The sequence below is a fragment of the Aquarana catesbeiana genome, linkage group LG04 (assembly GCF_042186555.1).
Source record: "Aquarana catesbeiana isolate 2022-GZ linkage group LG04, ASM4218655v1, whole genome shotgun sequence".
NCBI lineage: Eukaryota > Metazoa > Chordata > Amphibia > Anura > Ranidae > Aquarana > Aquarana catesbeiana.
This window is the reverse complement of record NC_133327.1, coordinates 100,995,044-101,012,726: the sequence shown is the minus strand read 5'-3', so window position 1 is coordinate 101,012,726 and position 17,683 is coordinate 100,995,044.

Sequence of the window (17,683 nt, the reverse complement as noted above, 5' to 3'; positions counted from 1 at the left end):
CATGTTTATGTATTCATTTTTTTACTTTAATTTTATTTGTAAATAAAGTTTGCTGCATTTCCAATTACAGTGTTGGGCTGTCCATTTAATAGCCCTCCTACGGGTATCACGAATAAAGCTAAAAAAAAGGTTGTAGCCTTTATTCATAAAAGAGCACACAAGTGCAAATTAAAGTGTCATCAAAAGCTTTAGTTTGGTGACAAATTAACACATTTTGGTTAAAATAATGCTAATGAAATCCTGGCTCTGTCCCACCATGCCTATTATTACTATACAGTATATTACAACGGTTCAACCACATAAAAACAACCTCACATATCCCCACTTTTCCTTTCCGGCATCACATTCAGCCTTCCATGGTCAAAATGTGACAACTCCGGGGCCAGCAAAGATTGCATGTCACTTCTGCACCTTGCACTGGCCTGGCTACTTGTACCACATGTACTTATGTGAAAGTATCACACAGATCTAATAAGAAGTTTAAGTTCAATACCCACTACTATATCACCAAAAACTGCATATATATATATATATATATATATATATATATATATATATATATATATATTCTAATTGGTGAGGAATAGGCATTATAGTCCCAGCAGACATATTCAGCATTTTTTTTACTTTTTTGAACTTATTACCTGTACTCCTTATTGGTTCAATATACATTCCATTTTTATCATTTATGCTTAAAGTGGAGTTCCATCCAAAAGTGGAACTTCCACTGATCTGCTTCCTCCCCTACTTTGGTGCCACATTTTGCACCTTTCAGTTAGGAGGGGGGAAAGGGTGCTTGTTTTTGACAGGTACCCTTTCCCACTTCCAAGAGACGGCGCCACGACACCGTCCCTCGGAAGTTCGGCCCCCCTCTTCCTTCCTCCGCCGCCTGGCCAATTAGAAAGTGCAGCATGCTTTGCGCATGCGCAGTAGAGAACCGGCTATGAAACCGAAAAGCTTCACTGCCAGTTTCCCCGATGATGAATGGCGGCGACAGCATCTGACAGCCAATTCGAAAATCACCTGGGGTGCCAACATCGTAGGCTCCCTGGACAGGTATGTGCCTATATAATAAAAGTCAGCAGCTACAGTATTTGTAACCCCTGACTTTAAAATTTTCCCCCGGCTGGAACACCACTTTAATAAGGATTATAGTAAGGGATTGGGTTTGTAGCACCAGGGCCGGTACTAGGAATTGGCGGGAGGGGCAGCTGCCCTGGGCGGAGTTATTTCCTGTAGGAAGAGGGCGCAGTTTGCTGGGTACAACCCTTCCAGCATAGAATATGCTGCGGAATGTAACACAGGCAGAGAGCGGCTTTGTCCCTGCATGTAGGCTACATCGTAGCACTACACCCACCCCCTGCCTGCACAGTACACTGTACTACTGTCTGAGCGACAGGAGAGTGGAGCAGGCGCGGGCACATAAGGAGTTGTCCATGCTTTATTGATGAACTTTTCTGCTCCTCTCCTTGCCTGGACAGCGGCTTCTCTCCTCCCTCTCCAGTCATCTCTATCTCTCCTGCCTTATCTCTCACAGTGACCTGATGTCTGTGGGACAACATGACCACCTCTGCCTTCTCCCCAGCCTCCTGTTCTTATCTCTCCCTGATCCAGACATCTCAGAGCCCATTACTCCTCTGTATAGTGACCCCTCCTCCTGTGCCCTTTCCCTCGGACCCCCCCTCGCTAGCTGCATGGCCAAACTGAGTGGTGTTCTCTCTGTCTCTCAGCTAACAGGTAACATTTTCAGGCTTCATATCTCTCATTGCTGTGGAAGACAACTGTTCTTTCACATTCTATTTTTAGTACATGCACACTCATTCACAAGGGGTGCAAACAATGCATCTCCCATGCAGGGCTGTATCCCCATGCCAGCAACCCATTCATTTCTACTGGGACATGAGGCTGCATGGACACAGCCGCTGTATCCTAATATGACATACAGGTGCAGGTTCCAATAGAAGTAAATAGGAAGCTGGCACAGGGATGCACACACTGTACTTATAAGAGAGCCCTGCATAGGACACACATATCTGCATTGCATGTGAATGGACTCTAAATAACTCATGTACATGGATGCTTGGTGAGCTCCTGGCTCCCCAGGCATAAGAAAACAACAGGGATTTTCCATACACTATATAAGCTGATTGTACGATAGCTTTTGGATCTACCACCAACTATGTAGTACAAAGGCCTGTCTCATTGGATACTACTTAAATTAATTGTTTAGGTTTGTCCATATATTACAAACTTTTGGTAAATCTAAAGGAGATTGTACAATCTCTGCACAACCAGATTGTATAGTGTATGCTTACCTACAGCATAGTGTTCTTGTTCATGAGTACTAACAATGACAAATGTTTTTCCTGTTATCTTTATAACACCTATATATCTTTAACACCCTGGCACATTGTATAAAGCTGTGTACACACTAGGGTTGCGCCAATACCTGTTTTGTACTGGCAATTACGAGTACCCAGTGGCGGAACTATAGGGGTTGCTGCAGTCGCACTTGCGACTGGGCTCTGCTGTTCTACCGCTGTGTGGGGGGCTCCAAGACCCGGCATCTCCCCTGCAACCTTGGCTGTCCGTTTAACATGCAGGGGGTGGGAGACAGCAATCGGCAACTCTATGGTGCCAGCGAGCCGTGGGATCTCCCTGGGGCTTGTAGTTCTCTCTCTCTGAATGTATACAGTGGAGAGGGGCCTCTGACCCGGGCATGTATCAGCTTCACTCTTCAGTGAGATGCTCTGCTTCATCTCTCTTGATGATACATGCCCGGGTCAGAGGCCCCTCCCCTCTCCAGTGGATACAGCCGGAGAGAGAACTACCGGTACTACCCGCCAGAGAGATTCCGCGGCCCGTGGACACCATAGAGCTGCTGATCGCCGCCACTCACACCCCCCCCCAGGTGGAGGGGGGTACAGAGATGTGCTGGGGGTCCAAGCTGCACAGCGGAGAGCAGCCAGGTACAGGGGAACCTCTGGAAGGGGGCCCTCTGGGGACCCTGATGTAAGGGGGGCCCTCTGGGGACCCTGATGTAAGGGGACTCTCTGGGGACCCTGATGTAAGGAAGGGGCTCTCTGGGGACCCTGTTGCAAGGGGGCTGTCTCTGGGGACCCTGATGTAAGGGGGGGCTCTCTGGGGACCCTGATGTAAGGGGGGCTCTCTGATGTAAAGGGGGGCTCTCTGGGGACCCTGATGTAAAGGGGGGCCCTCTGGGGACCCTGATGTAAGGGGGGCTCTCTGGGGACCCTAAAGGGGGGCCTCTGGGGATCCTGGAGTAAGGGGGCCCTCTGGGGACCCTGATGTAAGGGGGGCCTCTGGGGACCCTGGAGTAAGGGGGCCCTCTGGGGACCCTGATGTACGGGTGGGAGCTCTCTGGGGACCCTGATTTAAGGGAGGAGCTCTCTGGGGACCGATGTAAGAGGGGGGCTCTCTGGGGACCCAGATGCAAAGGCAGGCTCTCTGTGGACCCTGATGTAAGGGGGAGCTCTCTGGGGACCCTGATGTACGGGTGGGAACTCTCTGGGGACCCTGATGTAAGGGGACTCTCTGGGGACCCTGATGTAAGGAAGGGGCTCTCTGGGGACCCTGTTGCAAGGGGGCTTTCTCTGGGGACCCTGATGTAAGGGGGGGCTCTCTGGGGACCCTGATGTAAGGGGGGGCTCTCTGGGGACTCTGATGTAAAGGGGGGCTCTCTGGGGACCCTGATGTAAAGGGGGGCCCTCTGGGGACCCTGATGTAAGGGGGGCTCTCTGGGGACCCTAAAGGGGGGCCTCTGGGGATCCTGGAGTAAGGGGGCCCTCTGGGGACCCTGATGTAAGGGGGCCCTCTGGGGACCCTGGAGTAAGGGGGCCCTCTGGGGACCCTGATGTACAGGTGGGAGCTCTCTGGGGACCCTGATTTATGAGAGGAGCTCTCTGGGGACCGATGTAAGAGGGGGGCTCTCTGGGGACCCAGATGCAAAGGCAGGCTCTCTGTGGACCCTGATGTAAGGGGGAGCTCTCTGGGGACCCTGATGTATGGGTGGGAACTCTCTGGGGACCCTGATGTAAGGGAGGAGCTCTCTGGGGACCCTGATGTAAGGGAGAAGCTCTCTGGGGACCCTGATGTAAGGGGGGAGCTCTCTGGGGACCCTGATGTAAGGGGGGAGCTCTCTGGGGACCCTGATGTAAGGGGATGACTCTCTGGGGATCCTAACGTAAGTAGGGAGGCTCTCTGAGGATCCTGATGTTAGGGAAGGCTCACTGGGGACCCTAATGTATCCGCAATATGTATACACACACACACACGTATATTATATACATGTGTATGCCCAAGCGTATGACTTTCTGCTTCACTGCTATGGGCTCTAGCCCGAGATCTTTTGTAGACCCAGCAATGCCCCTGGTGGGGGCCCTTCATTGTTTCTTGCACTGGGGCCCTAAAGATTCTAGTTATGCCTCTGCGAGTACCGATACTTGTGCTCAAGTACTCACTAATACCAGTTATTGAAACCTTTGTAGTAAGATCTGAGCCCATACAAAATGAATGGGCTCATATCACACTGCAAAGAATCTTGTGGAATGCGGTGCGATTCCTGCGCATTTTGGCATCCTCGTCCTGGGCACTGAAATACCTTGTCCCGCCACTGCCAGGTTGTATGGGGTATCGTGAAGAGAAGGGGTCGGATTATGATGTAGGTATGCTGAAATTTGCAGAAATGCAAAGTGGTCCAAGGAGGAGGCATTGTAAGTCTCTTTAATAGTATCGAGGGAGGGCAATGGGTCATTAGTCACTAGATCCTGAAGAGGGCTTAGGTTTAGAGAGATCTTTTCTTTACATGTGGTTTCAGGCACCGCTCCTATGTGAACCCAGGCTGAAGTCACTATGACAAGCCTAGGCTCACACAGGAACTGTGTGGGAAACCACATGTGATTCGGACAGGAATCACACCGTATTGCATGCAATTATTTACAGTGGGATTTGAGCACATTCATTTTGTATGAGCTCAAATCACAATGCAAAATATTGGTTTTAGGTATCAGAGCATTTGAATGAGTACAAGTACTCGTGCAAATGCTTAGTATCAGCACCAATATCTGTATCAGTGCAACCCTAGTACACGCTATTTTTTTTTTTCCAGCAGGCTGAACATATCCTTGCATCCACTCAAACAAGGTGGATGGAGGAATCCCCCCTCTGTACTACTGTACTCTGACAGCAGGACTCCTCCACTGTCAGAATGCAATGATCAGCGCTGCAGCCCGCAGATCGAAGGAGGTTTTCAAGCAGGACCAAGATCAGCTTCAATTAGTTCTAGAGCACCTTTTACAATCTTCAAAAACCACCCTTGAGCAGCCAAGTTACTCATTAGTTACCAATCACAAATGTAAATAGTAATACTGAAGCTCTCCGCTATCCGCAACCATCACATATGTTTTTGTGTTCTGAAAATACTTCTACTAGCTCCGCCCCCTGGTCTGCGCGTGCAGGGGGGGGGCGCATTTTGGCATCCTCGCCCTGGGCACTGAAATACCTTGTCCCACCACTGTGTAGCACTGTAATGATATGATTCACAACACTTTATCATTCACATTTATTATAATGTGTATTGTGTAAGCTTATATATTTGACACACATTATTGAAGCATTTTACATAGTGTTCCCACTTTAGTGGGGGAAGTGTATTGTAGTTTATTTCATCCATTTCACGGAATCCTTTATTACAATACTACAATCCATCTCAGCATGAGGAAGTAGGAGGTGCTCCAGTTGGGTAACTATGTTGCTGCATTGGAGCCTGGGAGTGCGAGGGGGGCCCGGCCCTAATTAGGAGGTTGTCGAGACAAAGAAAATATACAACTTTGTGAGCATAAGGATCTTGTTATGAGACCGGCTGATGGGGGGGGGGGGGGGGGGTTGTTGTGTTAGATAAGGAGGAATATATTACTGAAATGACTTAGATTTTGAGTGATTGGGATACTTACATTCCTCTGAGGAGGGACCCGGGTTTGGCTTTCAAACATGAGTTAGAGAAATTGGTCAGCAAGGATTGATTACCAACAGGAAATTATCAATCAGAGGGAGAAACTATTTTTGGTTCCGTCTTTTCCTAGAACACCCATTATGTATTACTTGCCCAAAGTTCATAAAAATCCAGTTTGCCCCCTGGGTTATCCTATATTCAGTGGTATCGGATCTGTGATGTCCTGGGTGGGCAAATATATTGACACTTGCCTCCAACCCCTAATTAAAAATATGCTTTCCTACATGTATTGTGTATGCTTATATATTTGACACACATTATTGAAGGATTGCACATAGTGATCACACTTTAGTGGGGGAAGTGTATTGTAGTACACCTTTCTTTTTACATTTTCCTTTTTTTATTTTGGCAGCGCTACACCATATATATTTTAAGTTCATTACACTTAACCACCTAGCAGGGTTTGTGTTCAGTGTTAGCATCTGCCCATTCATTTATTTATTTCATCCACTTTGCGGAATACTTTATTACAATACTATAATCCATCTCAGCATGGGGAAGTAGGAGGTGCACCAGTTGGGTAACTATATTACTGCATTGGGGCCTGTGAGTGCGAGGGGGGCCCGGCCCTAATAAGAAGGTTGTCAAGGCAAAAAAATACAACTTTGTGAGCATAAGGACATCGTTATCAGACTGGCTGATAGGGGGGGGGGGGTATTGTTGAGTGAGATATGGAAGCATATATTACTGAAATGACTACGATTTTGAGTGATCTGGATACTTACATTCCTCTGAGAAGGGACCCAAGTTTGGCTTTCAAACATGAGTTAGAGAAATTGGTCAGCAAGGGTTACCAACAGGTAATTATCAGAGGGAGAAACAATTTTTGTTTCCGTCTTTTCCTAGAACACCCATTATGTATTGCTTTCCCAAAGTTCATAAAAATCCAGTTTGCCCCTGGGTCGTCCCATAGTCAGTGGTATCGGATCTGTGACGTCCCAGGTGGGAAAATATATTGACACTTGCCTCCAACCCCTAGTTAAAAATATGCCTTCCTACATTAAAGATACCAAGTCAGTTATTAACCTTGTTAGGGAGTGCCCTTTTCAGGAGGGTTGGTGGTTGGTTAATAACAGCGGATGTCAGGTCCTTATACACCATTATTCCCCACAACTTGGGTATATCTGCAGTATCCTATTATTTAAATCTGGAGTCTGGCCTGGCCATCCAGAGAGAATTTATATTAGACCTTTTAAAGTTTGCAGCAACGCACAATTATTTCTGGTTTGGAGGCAATTATTATTTACAGAACAGAAGCGTTGTGATGGGGGCAAAATATGCCCCCAGTGTGGCCAATCTGTTCATGGCTAAATGAGAGGAGGATGTCATCTATGCCCATCAGAAGCCTAACTTGGTCTTATGGGCTCGCTATATGGATGACATCCTCCTCCTGTGTAAGGGTGATTGCGTCTCTCTGATGGACTTCCTAGATTCCCTAAATCGCAATTATAGAGGGAATGTACTTAACTATGAAATGAATCAGCCCCAGATCCATTTTTTGGACTTGAATATTAGAGTGGAGGAGGGCAAACTGATCCTCACCACTTTCTTTAAAGCCACTGACAGAAATGCTTATATTTCTAGGGACAGTTGCCATCATAAAGTGTGGTTGGATGGAATTCCTAAGGGGAAACTCCTTCGGATCAGGTGGAGTTGTACTAACACTGAGGACTTTAATAAACATGGTTCACTCCTGAGCCAAAGATTTGTGGGAAAAGATTATATTCAAGCAATTTTAAATGCCATCACGGAACAAGTTAATGCACATTTTTCACAAAAGGTAATTACCACAAAAATGCCGCTTTTGCTGCAATACTCCCCTTCAAACTGGGACTGTCCACCCACAGTACTTCATTCCTGCCATAAGATGCCCCCTAGATGCCTACCAGGTTGAATGACACTAGGACATACTATGAAAGCAGGGTGTCATGAAATTGCTACCTGAGTTGGGTGCTGCTATGGTACCAGCAAAGTAACCAATCAGCTTCCAGGTTTTATTGTCAAAAGCTTAATTGCACAAGCTGAAGTTACTATGCACAGCTACACCAGTTTTAGTATTTCTCCCCACTGTATCTCATGGAGGATCCAGTGGATGGATTCCCTAAACACATAGTTTGTGATTCCATCCCTCCCACAAGGCCGTAAGAAAATGGTGACTCTGGGAGCTAGTTTTACCAATATATGTCCACTTCATAAATGATATAACATCATGAGACATTATAAAATCAAGTGGGGTGGAATGTAAGGAGGTTTGCAAATCCCACCATTCAGATGTAGATCCAAAAATGAATTCTTATGCAAACAGGTAATGGCGTATGTCCAAATATGAAGTCAGTACATACAGTAGGCAAGTACAATTAAATGTCTGTTTCAGTCATCCCTGTCATTCATAAACGGAACAGAATCCCCAAAGCTGTCCAGACCCAGGGCAACCGTTAAAAAGGGTACAGGCAACCCTGCCCTACTGGGGCTGCCCCAACCGTGGTCCAGCACACAGCAGCATCTTCCCTACAGCAGACAGCGCCATGTAGTGTCAGTACAGCAAACAGCAGACGGCTATCACACAACCCTGCAGCTGCAGCTAGCTGCCAGGGAGGATGGACCTTTTCTAGGTGAGTGATGGCTGGCAAGTCAGTGACCCTACCTTTGCTGTCATTATCATCACAGCCTGGCTCCTCCTCCCTACCTGCACAGCTTCCTGCTATCTCTTTCACAGGAAGTGGTAAGAATTTAGCTCCTAGAAAGCAATATGACTCTAAGAACTGGAAATTAGGGCTCTGCATGAGTCAAACTTTGCCCTTAACTCAGACCAGAAGTTTATTGCATACATATTTGTCAGATCCTACCATACCCATACATGGCCAGAACATTTAAAGGACAAACTTGCATACCCATACATGATCATTAGAACACTAAGGCTGGGTTCACACTATCTTCGCATGGGTCTCCCAGCAGGGGTCCGGTGCGTCCCCGTTCACCGTTTCAGGTCCGATTTCAGAAAAAAAGAGAAATCAGAAGAACAGACAAATTGAAATCTTCATTCCATCAAAAAAGAAACAAAATTGTTAAAAGAAGCTATTCGATTTGGCAGGATCTGTTAACAATAACTCTCTAAAACCAACTAAATATGTATTCTACCTTTATCATTGAAAATGCAAGTTGACTGACTGACTCTCATGCTGATCTAATGGCCTCAATACTTGATGGGCTCTTGCTACATAGGGCCCAAGTCTCCTCAATGTAAATTCCAGCTTTCCCCCAGCCGGGAAAGCCCAGATGCTGCACACAGCCTCCCATAGACATGAATGGCTGTACTGTACAGCAGTGCCATTGTAAACATGAGTTTAGCATACAGGTGTATGCAAACAAATAACAAAATGTTTACATTCACTATAGTCAGGTTTACATGAGTACTGCCATATACCCAGAGTACAGTCATACACATTAATGTCTATGTGAGGCTGTGTGCACCTGTGCTTCCCAGGCAGGGGGGGGGGGGGGGGGGTACGGCAGAATTTAAAGTGGTTATAATCCCTCACATATACCCAGTGAAGTCTAGTTTAAAAAAAAAAAAAATAAACATGTTATACTTACCTGCTCTGTGTAATGGCTTTGAACAGAGCAACCCAGATCCTCCTCTTCTCAGGTCCCTGGCTAGAGCTCCTGGCCCCTCCCTGCTGTCGAGTGCCCCCGCAGTGAGCAGCTTGCTATGGGGGCACCCGAGCTGAGCCGTGGCTTCACAAGTCCATTCAGACAATGGAGCTGTGGTTTGGCCCCGCCCCTCATTGACTGACTTTGATTGACAGGAGCGGGAGCCAATGGCGCCACTGCTGAGTCTCTATCTGATAAGACGTCTAGGATCAAGGTGTCTCTGATAAGGGGGGACACTGATGAGGAGTCTGATGTGGGGATCACCAATGAGGGGGGTTGCTGATAAAGGGGTGATGGCACAGGATGGAATATCTAACCAACAATGTATTCCCTTAAGAATTTAATCAGACAGTGGCCATGATAGTATAACACATAATGCTTTATTTCTCAGAAGCAATAAAAAAAATAATAAATAAATATATTATAATAAATATTATTAATAATAATTATAATAATAATAATACACAACATGCTGAAAATCTACCAAAGCAAGTTCCACCATGTGGAAACATTACTAAACCATTATTATTGTATGTCATGCATTGATCACCCAACGTGTTTCAAGGTAGATCTTTTTTCCTCTTTAGGGGTGTGTAAGTGATCTTGGGTCTACAAGATAATCATGATTATAATTGAAGTACAGCACAATCATAAATGCATATACATATTAGAACACAGTGTGCTTTATACAGTGTAATAGAACAAACATAACCAGCCTGAAACTTTTTATAAAAAAACTTCCATTGACAAAAATACTAGGGCTGAAAACAACTAAACTACATAAATTGATTATAATCAAAATAGTGGTTAACGGTTTTCATTATAGATTAGTTGGTCAGCCGATTAGTCGGCCTGCAAACAGAGTGGATTATTTGTTTACATGTCAGTATACGCTGTGCAGGACGCATACAGCTCAGAGGGAATGATCTGTGTCAGTTTCTTGTCCCTAGAAGCAAAGGATCTTTAGTAATAAAGCAGCACATATTAACACTTGTTAGGCCCCTTTCACACGATCGGACCGTTCAGGTCCGCCTGTCAGTTTTGACAGCGGACCTGAACGGGTGCTCCATGTTAGCCTATGGATCGATGGATGTCAGCGGAGACATGTCCGCTGACATCTGACCCCGTCTGATCCGCTAAAAGCAGACGGATGGCTCTACGTCCAGGTCCATCGCTGGCGGATCGGGTGAGATCTGATGAAAACGGACATGCTGTCCGTTTTCATCCGATCCCTCCATAGGCGGCAGCGGAGCCTGACAAGCCCCTCCCCGTTCAGTGAGCAGAGAGGGACCTGTCATCCGCCGGCTCAGCGGAGATCAACGGACAGATCTCCCACTGACCTGGCGGACCGAGGCGGGCTCCGTAGAAACGGAGTCTGCCTCGTGTGAAAGGGGCCTTAGACACAAACTTAACCCATTGATTACCACATTTTGGCCTGAATTTATGAAGAAATTTGTTTTTTTTATTGAATATGTTTTATAACAGAAAGTAGATTGTTTTTGGTCTTTTTTTTTTTCAATTATATAATAAAAACCCCAATGGTGATCAAATACCACCAAAAGAAAGCTCTATTTCTGTGAAAAAGGTGATGGTCTACCCAGCATACAGCTTATATGGCGATAAGACGACGTCCTCGTACACATGATTGGATTCTCGGCAGGGAATTGTGTGATAACAGTTTGCCTAAAATCTGACCGTTAGTACGCTCCTTCAGTCAATTGTTGTCCAACTTTCGGCCAACAAATGTTGGATGGCAGCTAGTAAAATTTCTGGCGGACAATGGTCTGTGAGATTTTCGTATCGTGTGTACACAAGTCCGTCACACAAAAGTCCAAAGTAAAAAACGCATGCTCGGAATCAATGCTCACCAAAACACGACATTAAAAGAAGGAGCCCAAAGGGTGGCGCTCAAGAGCTGAAATTCCATGTAGTACGTCACTACGTTCGTGTTTGTTGGCCGACAATTGTGTGCCGTTAGTATGCAAGACAAGTTCCTGGCACACGCCCTTCAGACAAAAGTCTCACACTTTGTTGGCCAACAATCCGATCATGTGTACGAGGTTTTAGAGTCTCTGCAAGCACAAAAAAAATAAAACATGTCCTGTTCACACCATAACACCGCTATCATATTGGGTTTTTCTGCGCAGGAACTCGTAGCAAATTCTCTGCCAGTACACAAACAAGTGTTCTTGATCTGCCAAGAGCTAAATCGAACCTCCGATAATCAGCCGTCACAGAGGCATACGCAAGTTGTGCAAACCACATCCAGGGAGTGCAGAACCACCTCCTTAGGATGTGACGGCCGAGGACACAGAAGTCTTGTTCTCATCCAAGCGCCGCCGTCACACCACTCACGGCGAGCCAGCTTAGGAAACGCGTCGCACATCGTGTGACGTCATCATCCCTCGACAGGATCGGCTGCTATCCAAGCCTCGTTCTGGTGCCTGTCTCCGCTGTTCGGCCGAGGACATCCAGCGCTTCGAGACTGCCCAGACCCCCTACATCTACCAGCCGAGAGAGATGACCCCACGGACCCCCTGGATTGACCTGGGACATTGTTATGTTTGAAATCTACCACACAAATGTGAGTGTATTACCAGCTGTTGCGGCTATTTAATAAATTGTTTTAAACGTCTGCACCCAGAGGCGCCTCCTCTTTCTTGTTTTTCCATTAACATAGTCGGAACATCGAGCCAGACAACCCCCAGTCCTACCAAACATAGCATGGTGGGGGGGGGGACAGGCCCCTGAGATAGGACGGTTCTCCTGAAGAGTTCATTAAGCTTATGATCTACCAAAACCCTCAGATCCTTCTCCACCATGGATTCCACCAGTTGTACTCCCCTTAGTTTGTGCAATGCATGCATATGTATATTCTTAGCTCCCAAATGCAGAACTTTACATTTACCAATATTAAACCACTTAAAGACCGCCCGCCGCATACATACTGTGGCAGGGTGGCTCCATTGCATGAAATGATGTACCTCTACGTCGTTTCATGCAATAGATAGTATGGGCGCACGCAAGCCCGCTGCACGGAGGAGGAGCCAATGCACGTGCCTGGCGGACCCGATGTCCGCAGGCCACCCGCAGTCATGGTACAGAGAGGCAGAACGGAACCTGCCTATGTAAACAAGGCAGATCCCCATTCTGACAGGGAACAACATGGAGATCTGCTGTTCCTAGTGATCAGGAACAGCAATCTCTGTGTTGTTCCTGTCAGCATTTCCCCCACACAGTTAACCCTTTGATCGCCGCTGTAGTTAACGCTTTCCCCGTCAGTCTCATTAATACAGTAATCAGTGCATTTTTATTTTTAGCACTGATCACTGTATTGGGGTCACTGGTCCCCAAAAAGTGTCACTTAGGGTCAGATTTGTCCACCGCAATCCCACTAAAAATCGCAGCTCGCCGCCATTACCAGTACAAACCAAAAGAGAAAAAAAATATTTAAAAGTCCATAAATCTATCCTTTATTTTGTAAACACTATAACTTTTGCGCAAACAAATCAATATACGCTTATTGCGATTTTTTTTTACCAAAAATATGTAGAAGAATACATATAGGCCTAAACTGATGAATAAATTCATTTTTTTATAATTTTTTATATGAATTATAGCAGAAAAGTAAAAAAATCTTTATTTTTTTAATTGTCGGTCTTTTTTTGTTTATAGCGCAAAAAATAAAAACCGCAGTGGTGATCAAATACCATCAAAAGAAATAAATAAATAAAAAAAAAGAGGACATCAATTTTATTTGGGCAAAGCGTCGCACGACCTGTCAGTTAACCACTTCCATACCAGGCACTTTTCCCCCTTCCTGCCCAGGACAATCTTCAGCTTTCAGGGCTGTCGCACTTTGAATGACAATTGCACGGTCATGGAACACTGAACACAAACTACATTTTTATAATTTTCTTCCCACAAAGCTTTCTTTTGGTGTTATTTGACTGACAATTTAAAAAAATAAAAATGGATGGGTCGACCATGGCGAGGCCTGTTCTGAGTGGAACCTGTCCTGTTAAACCGCTGTATGGTCTTGGCCACCGTGCTGCAGCTCAGTTTCAGGGTCTTGGCAATTTTCTTATAGCCTATGTAGAGCAACAATTCTTTTTTCAGATCCTCAGAGAGTTCTTTGCCATGAGGTGCCATGTTGAACTTCCAGTGACCAGTATGAGAGAGTGAGAGCGATAAGGCCAAATTTAACACACCTGCTCCCCAATCACAACTGAGACCTTGTAACACTAACGAGTCACATGACACCGGGGAGGGAAAATGGCTAATTGGGCCCAATTTGAACATTTTCACTTAGGGGTGACATTAATGGCTGTGTGTTGAGTTATTTTGAGGGGACAGCAAATTTACACTGTTATACAAGCTGTGCACTCACTACTTTACATTGTAGCAAAGTGTCATTTCTTCAGTGTTGTCACATGAAAAGATATAACAAAATATTTACAAAAATGTATGGGGTGTATGGTGTGAGATACTGTAAATGGCTATACACACACACACAGGGTCTGAAGACCCTCTGTTGGATCAACATACGAAAGAGGAAACTGAATGACCGGACTTGTCCCAGGTTGATTAGATGAGTAATGACAGAATGTAGGAGACAGCCTCTGTTCATTATGCAAAAAGTTCAATGCACCCCAGGAATTGTCCACACAGGCGTACTTAAAGCGGAGTTCCACCCAAAAGTGGAACTTCCACTGATTTGTCTCCTACCCCTTCCGGTGCCACATTTGGCACCTTTCAGGGGGGAGGGGAGAGCTGATACCTGTCTTTGACACCGTATCCTGTTCCCACTTCCGGGAGTCCGGGCCGCGGCGCATGACGTCACTGCTCGGCTCCCTCCTCCTCTCCCCCCCCACCCCCGCCCGATGCCGGGCCAGTAGGAAAGCCGAGCCTCGCGCATGAGCAGTGGTGATCCCGGCGTGAAGCAGTAAGGCTACACTGCCGGGTTCCCTTACCTGCAATGGTGGCGGCAGCACCCGACAGCTGATGGAAACATCAGCTGTGGCGCCACCATCGCTGGACTTCAGGACAGGTAAGTGTCCTATTATTAAAAGTCAGCAGCTGCAGTATGTGTAGCTACTGGCTTTTAATTTTTGCAGCGGTGGGCGGACCTCTGCTTTAAGTGTATGCCCAGGAGTCCCGTGCATTCCTGTGCAGGTAGTCACATTCATGTCAACTTGGATGCAGCAGCTGCAGACACCACTGCTCCCAAGCTGACAGACATGCGGGAGCTAAAGGCAGACAATGTAATCTATGGTCCCCGCAGGGCTATCAGATTGGAAGCAGCGGCTATGTCTGCATTCCAATAAATAAGTGAGTGTGTGACAACCTTGTGAAGACTTACAGAAAACGTTTGACCTCTGTCATTGCCAACAAAGGATATATAACAAAGTATTGAGATGAACTTTTGATATTGACCAAATACTTATTTTCCACAATAATTTGCAAATAAATTCTTTCAAAAATCAGACAATGTGATTGTCTGGATTTGTTTCCACATTTTGTCTCTCATACCTATGATGACAATTACAGGCCTCTCTCATCTTTTTAAGTGGGAGAACTTGCATTGCAGTGATGGCTGACTAAATGCTTTTTTGCCCCACTGTATACAGGCATACCCCACTTTTACGTACACAATGGGGGTTTATTTACTAAAGTTGGAAGGTACAAAATCAGGCTCACTTCTGCATAGAAACCAATGGGCTTCCAGGTTTTATTACCAAAGCTTAATTGAACAAGCTGGGGTTAGAAGCTCATTGGTTTCTAGGCAGAAGTGAGCCTGATTTTGCACTTTCCAGCTTTAGTAAATAAACCCCATTGTGTACGTAAAAGTGGGGTATGCCTGTACTGTATATACTATTTTAAAGGGTGAATCTGGTAAATATCATCAGACTCAGAGATCAAACTTTATTTAACTGCTTCCCGACCGCCTCACGCAGATATACTGCAGCAGAAGGGCATGTACAGGCAGATTAACGTACCTGTACATTACCCTTTAAGAGGCGCGCCCGCCGGGAGCTCCGTGACCCAATGTCTGCGGGGATACCCCCGATCGTCTCACGGTGAGGAAGAACAGGGGGCAAGCATCTCCCCGTTCGTTCTACCTAGTGACACTGTCACTGATCTCTGCTCCCTGTGATTGGGAGCTGCGATCAGTGATGTGTCACACATAGCTAGACCCCCCTCCCACAGTTAGAATCACTCCCTAGGACACACTTAACCCCTACAGTGCCACCTAGTGGTTAACCTCCCAACTGCCAGTCATATTTTTACAGTAAAACATGCAACTTTTTAGCATTGATCGCTGTATTAATGCCAATGGTCCCAAAAATATGTCAAAATTGTCCGACGTGTCCTCCATAATGTCGCAGTCATGATAAAAAAAAAAAAAAATCGCTGATCGCCGCCATTACTAGTAAAAAAAAAAAAATAAATAATAATAAAAATGCCAAAAAAACTATCCCCTATTTGTAGACGCTATAACTTTTGCGCAAACCAATCAATGACCATTTATTGAGATTTTTTTTACTAAAAATATGTACAACCCCTGGCAAAAATTATGGAATCACCAGTCCCTGAGGATGTTCCTTCAGTTGTTTATTGTTGTAGAAAAAAAAGCAGATCACAGACATGGCCAAAAACTAAAGGCATTTCAAATGGCAACTTTCTGGCTTTAAGAAACACTAAAAGAAATCAAGAAAAATAATTGTGGTGGCCAGTAACAGTTAGATTTATAGAACAAGCACAGGAAATAAATTATGGAATCACTCAATTCTGAGGAAAAAGCTGCATCAGATTAAATCTGCTTGTTAGTATGTAGGTAAAGAGGGTAAATCATCACGCAGTGTTGCACAAGATGTTGGTTGTTCACAGTCGGCTGTGTCTAAAACATAGACCAAATACAAACAACATGGGAAGGTGGTTAAAGGCAAGCATACTGGTAGACCAAGGAAGACATCAAAGCGTCAAGATAGAAAACTTAAAGCAATATGCCTTGAAAACAGAAAATGTACAGCAAAACAAATGAGGAACAAATGGGAGGAAACTGGAGTCAACATCTGTGACCGAACTGTAAGAAACTGCCTAAAGGAAATGGGATTTACATACAGAAAAGCTAAAAGAAAGCCATCTCTAACACCTAAACACAAAAAAACAAGGTTACAATGGGCTAAGGTAAGGCAATCGTGGACTGTGGATGACTGGATGAAAGTCATATTCAGTGATGAATCTCGAATCTGCATTGGGCAAGGTGATGATGCTGGAACTTTTGTTTGGTGCCGTTCCAATGAGATTTATGCAGACGACTGTCTGAAGAAAACATGCAAATTTCCACAGTCAATTATGATATGGGGCTGCATGTCAGGTAAAGGCACAGGGGAGATGGCTGTCATTAAATCTTCAATAAATGCACAGGTTTACATTGAAATTTTGGACACTTTTTTTATCCCATCTATTGAAAGGATGTTTGGGGGTGATGAAATCATTTATCAAGATGATAATGCATCTTGCCATAGAGCAAAAACTGTGAAAAAATTCCTTGAAGAAAGACACATAAGGTCAATGTCATGGCCTGCAAACAGTCCGGATCTCAATCCAATTGAAAATCTGTGGTGGAAGTTAAAGAAAATGGTCCATGACAAGGCTCCAACCTGCAAAGATGATTTGGCAACAGCAATCAGCAAAGGCTGGAGCCAGATTGATGAAGAGTACTGTTTATCACTCATTAAGTCAATGCCTTAGAGACTGCAAGCCAGAGGTGGTGCAACAAAGTACTAGTGATGTGTTGGAGTGTTATTGTGTTTGTTTGTTTTTCATGATTCCGTATTTTTTTCCTCAGAGTTGAGTGATTCCATAATTTATTCCCTGTGCTTGTTCTATAAATCTAACTGTTACTGGCCACCACAATTATTTTTCTTGATTTCTTTTAGTGTTTCTTAAAGCCAGAAAGTCGCCATTTGAAATGCCTTTAGTTTTTGGCCATGT